We start from the raw sequence: 12356 nt of genomic DNA on the forward strand, positions 1-12356 counted from the left end.
TGCTGAGCAGAGAGCCCGATGCGGGACTCGATCCCAGCACCCTGAGATCATGACCTGAACCGAAGGCAGTGGCTTAACCCACTGAGCCACCCAGGCGCCCCAATAAGGACAGTTTTATTTCTTCATTTTTGATCTGGGTGCCCTTAATTTCCTTTACTTGCTGCTTTCAATTGTTTTTCTTTGTCTTTAGTTTTCAGAACATTTACTATGATACATTCTGAAATGGATTTCTTTAGGTTTATATCGTTTGGGGTTTGCTTAGCTTTTTGATTCTGTTGGTTTATGTCTTTTGCGAAATTTAGAAAATTGTCCATCATTATCTTTGAAAACATTTTCAATCCCATCTTCTTTCTCTTCTCCTAGTGGACTATGATTGCATCATTGATATATCTTTTTTTAAATTGTATCACAGATTCCTGAGGCTCTGTTCACTTTAATTCCAGCTCATTTCATATCTGTGGTTAAGATTCAATGATTTCTAGTATTTAAATTTTGAGACACTGATGCTTTTTTCAGCCACTTCCATTCTGTTGTAAATCCTACCATTGTGGGTGTATTTTTGTTTATTTTGTTATTAATCATATTTTTAAGGTAAAATCCACATTTGGTTATTAATTGTGTCTTCTATTTCTTTGCTGTTTTCTAGTTCTTCGAGGAGACATTCTCTTTTCAGTTAGTTTTAAGCTTGCTCATGATATAGCCTGTTGAAATATTTTTATGATGGCTGTTTTACCATCCCTGTCAAATAATTCCACTGTATCTGTCATGCATGTCAGCTTTGATATCTATTGATTGACTTTACTCATTCAAGTTGAAATTTTCCTGTTTTTTTTTTTTTAATATGACAACTGATTTTTAGTTGAAAACTGGACATTTTGAGTATTATGTTATGAGACTCTGGATTTCATTTAACTTTTTTGTTTGTTTATATTAACTAGTTTCCTGATACTGCTTCAGAAGGGGAAGGGGGTGGGTACTGCTTTCTTACTTCCATGTAACTATGAAATTCTAGGTTCCCTTTTTGGTCTCTATTGACACCTGGGGTTGAGGAGAAGTTTCCTCATTATAGTTGAGCAGGGGTAGGGTGGAATTTTCAGCTGTCAGTATGCCTCAAAAGAAACCAGTCTGGCTGGGAGGAGCAAGAATGTCTTATTGCTCTTCCCCACATGATCTCCACTGTCACTGATGGAAGAGGGAGGGCTCATTAATGTCGGCTGGTGATGAAAGTCTTGTCTTTCCATAGGGCCTACTCTGACGCCACCCCAGAAAAGAGAGTGCCTCATTTTCACAGACTGAAGGTAGAGTACAGACTCCCCATCTAGTCCTCATTTATACTTAAAATGAGAGATGAAAAATTCTGGTTCCCTACTTGTGCTTCTCTGGAATAACCCCAGCAGGGAATTTGGGTGTCTGTTGGGGATAGAAGCCATGGATCCTCACTTAGCCTTTGCTGCTGGAGGATGAGGATGGAACCAGAGTTTATTGTAGTATTTGGTTGGAATGGAAGATTTCATATGTAAAATATGTCTGTCTCATTGGGCTGCCTTTTTTCCTGGTCCTTTGTTTAAAAAAAGCAAGCTTTGTTTTCTTATTTATTTTGGGGGACAGTTGCCATTTCTGGTTTGCTAGCTTCTCCAGCACCAAGTCTTGGGAAAAATGGGGCAAAAAAGAAAACTCAGTGATCTCACCACCACATTGTTCCTGAGTCTCTCCCCATTTCAGAGTCTCCTTAGTTTGTTTTATAGATAGTCTTTAAGATTTTTAGTTGTATCAAGTGTAAAGAATAAGGAAAAAAAAAAAAAAACATTTCTACTCTATCTTTCCAGAAGCAAAATACCAAATCTATAGGGTTTTAGTAAAGAGAAAATAAATTTCATCAAGAGTCTAGAGTATTGACCATTACTTACAAACATCTAATAATTATTAGTATCCAACTCTCACAGCCATATAAATATTCTGAAAATTAATTGAAAGAGGGATTACATAAAATGAAGAATTAAGTTTCCTCCCTGGTGATATGATATATATTAAATTCACACATTAGTTAATCATCACCTATCAATAATTTGCATAGAGTTTGTAAGAAAGTGAGGATTTTTAGAATACAATCTATTAAATGAGAGTCATATTTCTTCTGTACAACACTTGCATGGATTTCATTATTTTGAAATCTTTGGTACAAGCTCCCTATTTATATTTCTTAAACGTAATTACTAAGAAGGAATTGCATCAACTGATCTCACTGCCCGATTGCTTTCCCATCTGTCCTTGACATTTAAGTGGATTTTCCGAGTATGAAAGAAAATAATAAAAAAGAAAAAGAGAGAAAGTGATAAGAGCATAAGTAGATAGAGGTCAAAACTACTGAATTCTCTCTCTCATTTAACAGCTTGAAACCTTAGAGATTCTACAATTGTAGATATACTTGCTAGTTAAACTGTTCCACATCAAGTTTTATTCATAATGGTGCAAAATGAAAACCCAGATACTGGATAAATCATGATCAATTTAACAGAGTCTTTATGCCTTTATCTCTTTATGAGGAGAATAACATTATTACCTCTACTACCTTTCAGGGACTTCATGCAAACATCCTTGACTGTGAATTTCCAAATTTGTGTTACCTAGTTTTCCTACTGTTTTAATCCCAACCTTCCTGACTATGCCATGCTGTCTTATTTTTTTTATTGTATCTTTTCACTTTTATTATATTAAATGTTACTATTTCCAAAGCCTTTGCACAAAGCTCTGTGTTCTTAGTAGTAAAAGCACTATATAAATCTAACAAGCAAAGCCAAGATTGAAATCCAATAAAGGAGAACCTCTAGAAATTATTAAAGACTTCACTGACAGAGAAATTAAACCTTGATATACCATTTCCTTATCTTTTCACTGCAGTAGAATCAGTGAAATCAATATATCTGAAATGAACCGCATACAGACTATTCAGAAGAATGGTTCTGGCACAAAAGTAAACAGCTTCTAAAACTTGTCAAGACTACTCATTCCTTGAAAAAGTGTGGACAGAGTTGTAGCAAGTTGCTTTTGTTTGTTTGTTTGTAATGTATCAAAATTATAAAAGTGAAAGCTATCACTTCAGATGGATCCACAAATGGATGCTAATGTACCCCAATATTAAAAATAGAAAATCTCATAACATAGCCACAATATTATAAAAAGGTCATGCCTGTTTCATGTTTGGAACTCAGGAGCAGAGGGATCAAACAAGTATTAATAAATATGACAGAAAAATAAATAAATTATTTGTAATTTAATTAGTAGGCACTAGTATCCAGTCTCCAATCACCATCTCTACAAGCTTAGCACAAAATATATAACCATCCAAGAGTTAACAGACAATAGTACACACAGATGACTGAAGATTCTTTAACATTTTTTTTTATTCTGGGGGCGCCTGGATGGCTCAATGGGTTAAAGCCTCTGCCTTCGGCTCAGGTTGTGATCTCGAGGTCCTGGGATTGAGCACCACATCGGGCTCTCTGCTCGGTGGGGAGCCTGCTTCCTCCTCTCTCTCTCTTTCTTTCTCTATCTCGGTCTCTCTGCCCACTTGTGATCTCTGTCAAATAAATAAAATATTTTAAAAAAAACATTTCTTTTATTCTGGTCACATTAAACTATTTTAAGTTTAAGGAATAAATATGTGTGACTAGATACATATTCCTAGAGATGAAAAACAAACTGAAAGATAGAGCAACTGAAGAATGATATACTAAACACATGCCAGGTACCATACAAAGTATTTTTGCACACATTTTCTCATTGAATACCTCCAAATTCCACAAGTTAGGAAGTAATGACTTATTCTAGACTTGTAAGTTATAGCTCCTGATATGCTTTTAAGCTTTCTCTATCTTTTTTAAAAAAAAAGATTTTATTTATTTATTTGATAGACAGAGATCACAGGTAGGCAGAGAGGCAGATGGGGTGGGGGAGGAGGCGGGCTTCCTGCTGAGCAGAGAGCCCAATGCGGGGCTCCATCCCAGGATCCTGGGATCATGACCTAAGCCAAAGGTAGAGGCTTTAACCCACTGAGCCACCCAGGCGCCCCTGCTTTCAACCTCTTAAGAGATGCTCCATCTATAGGCCTCCTTAAAAGTATGGCCTTAGGTGGTTATGAATAGTACTAGGTATTTTCATTGCATTACTCTTACTTATACGTGATTTGTTTTGGGAATAGATTCCCTCATCCAGTCAAAATTGGGCTGCCAACATGAAAAGGTATTCCAGGCCAAACAAATTCCTTCTTATAGGAATTTCAACTGGACAAATGGAAACAATCTATTTGTAGCTGGCTGTATAAGTCAAGGTTCAGTCAGAAGACAAAAACCACCCAGAGATTTGGATAGGGAGAATGTAGAGAATTTCTGCATATGTTATTTCAAAGATGAGAAGAAGTAATAAGTTTATCATCCCTAAGAGAAACACCTACCATCCCTAATCCCAGGGGAGAAAGAAAAAATTTTGATTTATTAAGATTAAGAAATTTAGATAAGGGGCCCCACAAAGCTAAAATTCCGACTCCTGAGGAGAAGATCCTCGCCAATGATGTTGAGGTTTCTGACCTTGGAGGAGAAAACTAAATTGTCTGGTACGTGAGCTTCTAGTATTGGTGTCTCAGAGCAGACAAGATGAGGCTGAGTTTGCACGTGTGGAAAAAAACTGTGAACTGGATTTACTGTCCCCTAGAAGAAGGAACTGCTGCCTTTGGATTAATCATTGTTAGAGTAATGCTTACAGAAACAAGCAAAGAGAAAGCAACCAAGAAGGAACTAGTCCTTTTTTCTTCTTCTTAGCCTTCTGCTCCTTTTCTAACACTCTCTATTGACTGGCCAACAAGGAGCTCGCAAAACAGATATAGGGCTTCTAGAATCTCAACTCCAGTGCTACAAAGCAGATTATACCAGGATGGGTTTGAATCTGAGAAAGAAAAAAACCTTTCTATTATATGTAACTATTATATTCTCCTCATTTAGCTGCTCAGCTTTCCTATATGCTCTTCTATACATATTTTAACTTTCCTATGACAACAAAACATGTTTTTACTTAATAAGATGTAACTTTCATTCAAGTGAAGCCATTCTTATACTCTACTGAAAAATTAAAAAAGTGTAAAATTCCAGCAATTACTGTACCTGAGTCTGGGACACTGTCACATTATCCATCTCTGATTTATGTTAATTTTTCCTCAAATTCAGTCACAATCACATCTACATATTTTGTTCCTTGAATTATAAATCCTGTTACCTGAGTGGTAAACTGTGTTACTACATTATACATTTAACCTTCTACAAGGCTTGAATAAAGTAATGAGGGGAAGAAAAAAAATACAGAAGGAAACTCAAACTCACACATACACATACGCATGCATATATACATACGATAAGCAAAGAAGAAAATAAATAAATATAAATACCAATATAAATATATAAAGCAAGGAATTCCTTATTTCTGTAACTGATTTTGAGGGCATAGTTGATATTTATAACTTCAGTCTTACATTAGTTACTCCAATTTATATTTTGCCCTTAAGCCATGGGTTTTAGGCCATAGTTAATATTTTATAACTTCCTTTTTTCAGAACTCCTTCCTTATTTTTTTGCTTTCAACTGATCAAGCCATATATTTTTTTTTCTTGGTGTGGTACTCTTGAACTTTCATCCTTAAAGGGTTTAAAATCTTTGTAATCCTTTTTTTTAAAAATTTTACATTAACTTATACTATAAGACATCCCCCAGAATCTCTGGGTTCCAAATATAACATTTGCTGTCTTCATTTTCTAGTAGCAACCAATTTCCCTTTTGTTTATATGTATCCATCACTCCAGTGATTAGAGTAACTATCTGTTTGGTTGCAGAAAAGGGTCAGGTGACTGTCTCAAATTGCAATTTAATGGAACCATGAATGTATCTTTGGTGGAAATCTGATTGATTGCTGCTGTAAATGCCCAAACTTAAGAATTAATCTTTCAGATGACATCTGAATGAGATGCACATTCAGATATAGAATGTGCTTCATAATAAGAAGCACAAGTCATACAGTCCTTTGTACTATAAGTATCCAGTGTCTTCCAGGACTCAGAAATGAGGAAGGAGCTAAGTTTTAATGGGGACATCAGCCATTTGTGAATGTGGGCAATGATTTCTCAAAAGCCACACAGGATTTTGATTATTGTATTAATCCTTATTAGAAACTCCATACAGGATTTTCCCCAGACACTTTGAGAAATATTGGATTATTTGCTTAAAAGGCAAAGTAGAAGAGTAGCTGGGACTTCAGCCTCTAATTGCTGCAAAGACATTGCTTGCTTTGGTTCTTACCAAAAACTGTCAGATTACTGGTTACTTAGTATGGTTTAAATTATCATACTGAATTAAGACATATGATGCTTCCAAATCCAAAAAGATCTATCAAACACTCTATTTATTTTATGGTGGTAGCAAAGCAAAGTGCAACAACTTGTCTTTCAATGTGCAGGAAATATGTACTCTCAGAAAATTCCCTCTAGTTAGTAAGCCCCTAAGTATTCCTGGGGTTTCTCTGATTCACTTACTAAGGAACCCAAAGTACTTGCTACTTGGTATTATAAAGTCCATCAAGCCATTATTCTAGTGGAACAATATGATGTTGTGTAGAGTATCAATACTATTAAGGCTTCTGTGAATTGCATTATTGCAGAGAGCAGAAGAGTCCTGAGGCAAAATTTCCAAATGTGTACTGTTGGTTTTGCCATGTGAGAACAATAGCTTTTGATTACCTTTTCAAATTGGTATTGAAAATTGCATTATTCAAGTTAATAGATGCATATTAAGAGTCTAGAGATGTGCCAATTTGTTCCATAAAGGATACCATAACTAGCCACAGGGGCAACTGGAATTTCCAACTGATTCAGGTGCAAAAATTCATATTCTCCAAGATTCATTGACCTTCTGCACAGCTAAAAGAGGAAAGTTAAATAGTACTCTCATAGTAATGATCACACATCTTTCAAGATTTTAATGGCCATCCTAATGCCCCAAAAATGTGGTAATTCTTCTCATCTACTCTCTTAGAAGAGAAGGAAGTTTTACTAGCTTCTATATCATCTTTCCTTCTAGAGTAGCTCTGCACCATTGGCCAGATGGCAATGTGGTGATTTTTACAGTTTGTCAATCATAACTATTTTTATTAATTTTAAGAAACTGGAGAGATAACCATAGGATAAAACCTCAAACATATTGGGATTAGTGTGATGTAAACTTAAACCAAAATCTCATTTATCACCTGAATCAAATAAAACCCTCTTCTGGCTGGTGGACCATGGACAATTATGGTATCTTATATTTTCATGATTTCCACCATTTCAGGGTCAGTATCTAGAAATTTCCAAAAGGTTTAGGTATTTACTTATCCACAGTGTGTAGTCACTCTAATAAATGGCTACAATTCCCTTTGGCAAATGTTTGAAGAAAGCTTATACTTAGAGAATATATTGGTGGCATTTTTGTAATTCCTACTCATGTGAGTCTAGATTGTTCTTCAATGCATGTACTTGGGGTCTGTGAAGTGTCTTAATTCTGGAAACTGGATGAACAGCAATGATTTAATATTGTGGTGAATCAAGTTAGAGTTTTGGTGACCAGATTTGGAGTTTCTGTCTGCTATGTAGATAAAGTAAACTTTTAGTAACTGGACTATATGTTCATTTATAGAGACACCATTTTAACAATTAACTACCAACAGATGTGGTTCAAAACTTTCTAATTACCATGTTATCTTTGGTACTATTTTCAGTGAAAAAAATAAGGAAAAAAATAAGTTCTGCCACCCAGTATCCATATTTCTGGCATTGAGTTATCTCCATTAAAACTAGAAAGCTCATTTTTATTGCATCATCTCTACCATAATGCTTGTTCCACAAAGGATAGCTAATGCAGAGGATTTCAAGAATGTTGATGCTCCATTCACTAATAAATTTCTTAATATCTTAATCAATGGAAGCTTCTCTGAATCCTATGAGGGTATTTACTGAGAGAGTACATATGTATATGTGAAAAGTCCACTGCAATATTCCATATGCTCTAATTACTTGAATGTCTTTCTCTTAATTATTCCAGGTAAGTTGTAGAAACTCAGCCTCATTAAATTCAGACCATGGTTTTGTCCAAGCTTTAGTCAACCAGTTAAGGAAACTATTGCAGTCACTTTCAGGTGCACAAGGTTACACATTAATCCAGAATCTTTCCTAGGCACATTCATATAAATAAACTAACTCAATTTGGTATAATTTCATCTTACTTCATCTAACATCCTTAAAATATATTCTCATTCATATTTCACATATTTCTTCTGATATGGATTAGTGAAATATTGAAAGTATTTTAACACAGAAGCTATTGCCTCCCAGAGCAATTTTTGTACTCCCCTGTCTGGAACAGGCTGTAATCTGTAATTTATCCCTATTTATGGGCCTGGTAGCAACAATGTGTTTAGGGGCTTATTCTTAAGTAAAATTAGTATCTATTTGCAATAAAACTGATATAATGTTAGTACAGGGTATTTAAGCAGAGAAAAACTCCTGATACTAGCAAGAGAAACTAAGAGTGACTGAAAAGTTCTTTAGTTGCATCTGGGTCCAGATAGACTTACCCATTTCAAATTTTAGATGCTCGGTCCTTCACAGTCATTGTCATAACATTCATGTGAGAGAATTACAAGGCAGTGACTTTATCTCACATTGTAATTCTGCAACCCAATGAAATATTTGTGTTTAGTTTTAGCTGTATTGGCTCTGTTTGTTTTATGGAGGCCATAGGTCTATTTGATTTTTCATGGTCACTTGACCTGAGAAATAAAGATGTGAGCATATCGTTTTGTTTCTGTAAACACTTCTGTGCACTTAGAGAATCTGCATCACTGACCTTTTGGTCGGCAGTACTTCCATAATTGAAAAAGTGTAACAGTTATTTGGTCTGCTGAGGCACTTGCTTTAGTAAGCATTTCAAGACAAGACATGTGATAATTGGTTTAACTATGATGATTATTCATAGCAGAGATTACTAGCATTCCATTTCCCATTGCCAAAAACAAACACAAATAACACTTCATTAAAGACCAATAACATGAGCAATACAAGTTCCAAGTAATATCTAATGATTTCTTTGTTTCAAAAAAAAAAAATTCTTATCAGTCAGTGTCCAATCAGGAGACAGAAACCACATCAGTTATTTGAATAAGAAAACTGAATATAAAAATTTTTAACTAGGTATAATGGTTTTAATTACTTAACTAAAAGGGAATAAAAAATACTGTGTTTTCACAGAGGTTATGATTGTAGGAAATTACTACTTCTGGGACTACAAGAACAAAAAGAAGAATTTGTAATTATTAAAGACAATAGCTTGGAGAAACCTCTGCGTTCAGAGGTTTCATAACTCTAAGGCAGTAATATCAACTACTTGGGTGCTATTGTGTTTGATGGGGGATAGTTAAACTTGTTAAACAATTGGTAGAAAATCTGCATACTGGATTCAGTTGCTACTAAAGGTGAGAACTGTAGGCCTGGTGAGCAAAATAGGTAAACAATTTTGGTGAACAAAAATAGGTAGGATGACACTCATAGGAACAGCAAGAAGAGAGAAAGAAAACAGGAAACAAAAAGAAAAGAGCAAGTTTCTACTTCTTCTTTTCCAGCCTTGCTATCTTTTTCCAATGTTTTTCTCTGACACAGTCTCTTATGAAATAACTGGCAAAGAATAAATGTGTTTTACAGAGTTTAAGCCTGAATATCACAAAACAGAGAGAGAAGTGGGTATTTGGAGTTGAGAGACAATAAATTGAAACATGGCACATTAGAAAAGAATCAGTTGAAAGAACAGCCAAATTGAGAGTGAAGCATTACCGGGGAGATGTTGGACTCTCTCTACAATTGATAATTTCCCTAGGCCAATTGTACATATCTTGCTAATTTCATAGGCATGTGCACCCCTATAATAATCTAGATCTGTAATTCTAGAAATTGGAATCCACTTATTATTATTATTAAAAATTCCATCAACTATTACGAATAGTTCTTATTTTTTTTTCCCCATAGCCCTGGAAGTTTGGGTGCAATGAATTCACCCATTCTATTTTCTTATTGAATTATTCATACACATAATAATTCCACTACTTTTTTTTCTATTTTATTTCTAATGTATGAAACGGAGATTTTGAGACCAAAGCCTCCTGACTAATCCAAAATAATTGTACTGGATTATTTCTTTTGGGAATGTGGATGCCCAATCCACTTAGAATTACATTTTACCTGAGGCAGGTATAACACTCACTAGAAATTAATTGACTTTAGCTACAAAACTTTTTCTCTTGAATTTTGTTTCTATAAGTGTGTCTGCCAAGGACTGATTATCTGAGGGTTTGTTGTCAACTAAGCTTTCCAAATCACAGGGTAAGGAACCAAATCCTTGAAGAAGAAGTGATCAACCTGAGGCAGAATGTTATTCTGAACAACCCATCACTATTCCTGACAAGAAACTGTAACTACATTCTATTTGCAACGAAGTATTAATGTGGTAATAAGGCAGAATTTCAGATGCTTAGTTTTTAATGTTTAACTATATTTTTTATTTATTCCAGTGGAATTATTATAGACTCTATAAACATCATTATACCTTTAAATTTTTTAAAGCCAGAATGCATTTAATTGCAGGCTGGTATTGCATAATATATTTGATGTTAATATTGCTAAATAAATGCTTCTAGAGAAAATTATAAAATAATTGTATAGTTTTCTAGTCAGCATCTATAACACTTTATGTTCATGTGTTATTCTATTTTATCTCAAAATGCAACTCTCCCATCAAGTTATAATAAAAATCATATCTAAGCAGTGCATTTCCTTTACTCACCTGTCACACATTCTTGCTTTATCTAAATGACACTCAGAAACTTTCTATAAATTAATGCATCATTAACTTTATTACTGCCTAGAGAGGTCAAACCATCTTGAAAAATATGTGAATATTATATGATGTAGTTATTTCTCTACAATCCCTTAAGTTTTAGGGTGACCTACTTAAAAGGACTACCCGAGGAGGCTGTGAATAGTGTGTGTGTGTGTGTGTGTGTGTGTGTGTGTATTCATACATATATATGTGAAGTTATAAGCAATAAGTTTGTAACAAATTATTAAAATTATAAAGAGTCATTGATACCATCCCCTATACAGGATTCAGTAAAAATAAATTAAGTAGTATATAGAAAGGAATATTTATAATATAGGTCAAAATCACTCTATGTTTTACATAGATAAGACTGATTTTGGCTGCTGTTGGTTAACTAATATTACTAGCTACTACATTCTTGTGATGAAATAAAATCCTATAATCTTAAGATTGTCACTCTAATACATACACTTTTATAGTGGTAGTCCTATATCTGAGTACTTCAGACAGGAAGTAATTCTGTTCTTCTAGGAGATTACTCCTTACCTTACTGCATATGAAAATCCCTAGAATATTTAATAAGAGTAACTAGATAAACCATAGAGTAGATAGAATTTCCCAGAGAAAACCAAGGAAAGAGAAACTAAGAATCCTCCTGAGGTGAGGACAAGTCTCAAAGTCTGGCCTCAAAAACTACCCCTATGAAGGGGTTAGGACTTAAAGGATCTAACTGTGGAAGAATTATGCCCCAGAGAATAATGAAAAATGATAAATTAGCTGGCAATTAGTAGAGGCTAACAGCTGGGTATGGTGTAAAATAGAGCTATCAGGAAAGAGACAGTGAAAGAAAGTCCTGCTAAAACCATTGTCCCTCCGTTGTCATACCATTTTGAGCATGGTCAAGGCTATGCCGTGTCACTTGTATTAGTGACATCAGAGGCTGCACACTATGGGAAAATAAATTTTACTGAGATGGTCCAGCCAGTTCACTAAACAAATAGACAAGCAAATAGTAATGACAAATCCTAGAAAAGAAGGCTAGACCAGTACCCAATATCACCACTGTAGATATTACAAATATCCAGCTGTCAACAACAAATGAGACATGCAAAAAACAGAAGGGTGTTACCCCTATACTAGGGGATAACACTGGCAACAGGAAATTCTTTCTGAAAGAGCCTGAATGTCATACTTCATAAAGACTTCAAAACAACTTTATAGATAATGTTCAGAAAAGTAAAGCAAGGCATACTAAAAAGATAAAGAGGTCACAGGTCATATCAAATAGAGAATATCAACAAAGAAAAGATATTAAGAAGTCAAATAGAAAGTTTTGAGTTGAAAAATAAAATAACCAACGTGAAAAATTCACTAAAGAATTTCAATAGTAGAGGTGCCTGGGTAGCTCAGTCTGTG

The sequence above is a fragment of the Mustela erminea genome, chromosome 1, assembly GCF_009829155.1.
Source record: "Mustela erminea isolate mMusErm1 chromosome 1, mMusErm1.Pri, whole genome shotgun sequence".
Taxonomy (NCBI): domain Eukaryota; kingdom Metazoa; phylum Chordata; class Mammalia; order Carnivora; family Mustelidae; genus Mustela; species Mustela erminea.